Raw genomic sequence first — 3765 nt, 5'->3', positions numbered from 1 at the left:
GGACCATCAGGGCAGATAAATAAAAAGCAAAGAAAGGAGAAGAAAGATGGTGGCAAAGTAGAAGGACATGGAATGCCTCCCTCTCCACAGATGCATCAAGAATATATCAAAAGACACAACAAATCCCACAGAGAACCAGCTGAACACCAGCAGAAGACCCTGGACACCAGAAAGGACTGCAAAGATCCCAACATAACTGGTATTTGTTTGACTCAACACTCTGCCATTAGTCTGGGGCTTGGACACTCTTCTTTAAACACCTTTATTGCCAGGACAAGCAACCTCTGAAGTCTGGACTACTCCATCAGAAGTCAGGTAGGAGGCTCTGGGGAGGGAGCACTGAATCCAGGATGCTAGACTACTAGGGAGTCCTCAGACATGGGGAAGATTAACTGCAGAGAACTCTCACAGAGCCCTGTATCAGAGTCTAAGACCTGGCTTCGTCTGACTGTCTGAAAGCTGCCAGTGCTGGACACCTCACACCAAACTACAAACAAGAAACAAGACAGGAACACAAACCAACCCGTCTGCACACAGACTACCTAAAGCCATATTAACCTCACATATACATGAAAACACACCACCTGATATACGGCCCTGCTCACCAGAGAGAAAAGATACAGAGCCACACACTGGAAAGCAGACACCAGACCCCCGCCCCCCACCAGGAAGCCTCCTGAAGACACTGCACAAACCCCACCACAGGGGACAGAGGGCAAAAACAAGAGGAATTACTACTAGGCAGCATAAGGAAATCCTATAAATTAGACAAAATGAGAAAACAAAGAAACACCATGCAGGCAAAGGAGCAGGAAAAAAACCCACAAGACCAAATAAATGAAGAAGAAATAGGAAAATTGCCTGAAAAAGAATTCAGAGTAGTGACAGTAAAGATGATCCAAAATCTTGACAATAAAATAGAGAAAATACAAGAAACAGTTAATAAGGACTCAGAAGAACGAAAGAGCAACCAAACAGTAATGGACAACAAAATATCTGAAATTAAAAATACTCTAGATGGTATAAACAGCAGAATAACTGAGGCAGAAGAACAAATAACTGAGTTGGAAGATAGAAAGGGGGAAAAAACTGCCACAGAGCAGGAAAGAGAAAAAAGAATAAAAAGAATGGAAGACAGTCTTGGAGACCTTAGTGACAACATTAAGTGCACCAACATTCAAATCATAGGCATCCCAGAAGAAGAAGGAAAAAAGAAAGGGTCTGAGAAAATATTTCAAGAGGTTATACTGGAAAACTTCCCCAACATGGGAAAGGAAATAATTAATCAAGTCCAAGAAGCACAGAGAGTCCCATACAGAATAAACCCAAGGAGAAATACACTGAGGCACATATTAATCAAACTAATGAAGATTAAACACAAAGAAAAAATATTAAAAGCAGCAAGAGAAAAGCAACAAATAACACATAAGGGAAAACCCATAAGGATAACAGCTGACCTCTCTACAGAAACTCTGCAGGGCAGAAGGGAATGGCAGGATACACTGAAAGTCCTGAAAGAGAAAAATCTACAGCCAAGAATACTCTACCCAGCAGGAGTCTCATTCAGATTTGACGGAGAAATCAAAAGCTTTACAGACAAGCAAAAGTTAAGAGAATTCAGCACCACCAAACCACCCCTACAACAACTGCTTAAGGAACTTTTCTAAGTAGGAAACAAAAGAGAAGGAAAAGACCTACAAAAACAAACCCAAAACAATTAAGAAAATGGTAATAGGAACACACATGTCAATGATAGTCTTAAATGTAAATGGATTAAATGCTCCAACCAAAAGACACAGACTGGCTGAATGGATACAAAAGCAAGACCCTTCTATATGCTGCCTACAAGAAACCCACTTCAGACCGAGGGACACATATAGACTGAAAGTAAAGGGATGGGAAAAGATATTCCATGCAAATGGAAGTCATAAGAAAGCTGGAGTAGCAATACTCATATCAGACAAATTAGACTTTAAAGTAAAGACTATCACAAGAGACAAGGAAGGACACTACATAATGATCAAGGGATCCATCCAAGAAGAGGATATAACAGTTGTAAATATCTATGCACCCAACATAGGAGCACCTCAATACATAAGGTAAATGCTAACAGCCATAAAAGGGGACATCAACAGTAACATAATAATAGTAGGAGACTTTAACACCCCACTTACGTCAACAGACAGATCATCCAAACAGAAAATAAATAAAGACACACAAGCTTTAAATGACACATTAGACCATCTCGACTTAATTGATATTTATAGGACATTCCATCCAAAAACTACGGAACACACTTTCTTCTCAAGTGCACATGGAACATTTTCCAGGATAGATCACATCCTGGGTCACAAATCAAGCCTCAGAAAATTCAAGAAAATTGAAATCATATCAAGCATCTTCTCTGACCACAGCACCATGAGACTAGATAACAATTACAGGAAAAAAACTGCAAAAAATACAACCACATGGAGGCTAAACAATATGCTGTTAAACAACCAAGAAATCACTAAAGAAATCAATGAGGAAATCAAAAAATATCTAGAAACAAATGACAATGAAAACACAACAACCCAAAACCTATGGGACGTAGGAAAAGCAGTTCTAAGAGGGATGTTTAGAGCAATACAGTCCTACCTCAAGAAACAAGAAAAATATCAAATAAACAACCTAACCTTATACCTAAAACAATTAGAGAAAGAACAAAGAAACCCCAAAGTGAGCAGAAGGAAAGAAATCATAAAGATCAGATCAGAAATAAATGAAAGGTCTCGGGTCAAAATGGCTGGCAGGCCTGCTGTTTCAGCATCAAGCAAGTGGCTGGAGGGTATTCGAAAATGGTATTACAATGCTGCGGGGTTCAATAAACTGGGCTTAATGTGAGATGATACAATACATGAAAATGATGATGTAAAAGAAGCCATAAGAAGGCTTCCTGAGAACCTTTATAACGAGAGGGTGTTTCGCATTAAGAAAGCACTGGACCTGTCCATGAGGCAGCAGATCTTGCCTAAAGAGCAGGGGACAAAATATGAGGAGGATAAATTCTACCTTGAACCATATCTGAAAGAGGTTATTCGGGAAAGAAAAGAGAGAGAAGAATGGTCAAAGAAATAATCATTTAGTCTAAACCTGTGGATGCACCTGTCCTAAAGTATTTTTATGAAGTTGGTTAAACCTGAAACATACAATGTAGAACTATCTGGGCTGTAAATTTATTACTTTAAATAAATATCTATTATAATTTAAAAAAAAAGAAATAAATAAATGAAAAAGAAAGGAAGGAAACAATAGCAGAGATCAATGAAACTAAAAGCTGGTTCTTTAAGAAAATAAACAAAATTGATAAACCATTAACCAGACTCATCAGGAAAAAGGGAGAAGATGCAAATCAACAGAATTAGAAATGAAAAAGGAGAAGTAACAACGGACACCACAGAAATACAAAAGATCATGAGAGACTACTACAAGCAACTATATGCCAATAAATTGGATAACCTGAAAGAAATGGATACATTCTTAGACAAGTACGATCCTCCAAGACTGAACCAGGAAGAAATAGAAAATATGAACAGACCAATCACAAGTATGGAAATTGAGACTGTGATCAAATATCTCCCAACAAACAAAAGCCCAGGGCCAGATGGATTCACAGGCAAATTCTATCAAACATTTAGAGAAGAGCTAACACCTATCCTTCTCACATTCTTCCAAAATATAGCAGAAGGAGGAATACTCCCAAACTCATTCTACGAGGCCACCATC

The 3765-nt window shown here is 38.6% G+C and overlaps 1 pseudogene; it reads left to right on the top strand.

Annotated features, from left to right (window-relative positions):
• Positions 1-2781: 2781 nt before the first annotated feature.
• Positions 2782-3249, top strand: LOC130852295 (cytochrome b-c1 complex subunit 7-like; annotated as a pseudogene).
• Positions 3250-3765: the final 516 nt, after the last annotated feature.

Source organism: Hippopotamus amphibius, chromosome 4, assembly GCF_030028045.1.
Source record: "Hippopotamus amphibius kiboko isolate mHipAmp2 chromosome 4, mHipAmp2.hap2, whole genome shotgun sequence".
In the NCBI taxonomy this organism is placed as follows: Eukaryota; Metazoa; Chordata; class Mammalia; order Artiodactyla; family Hippopotamidae; genus Hippopotamus; species Hippopotamus amphibius.
The sequence above is the reverse complement of the archived record's forward strand: the minus strand, read 5'-3'. Positions and strand labels throughout refer to the sequence as shown.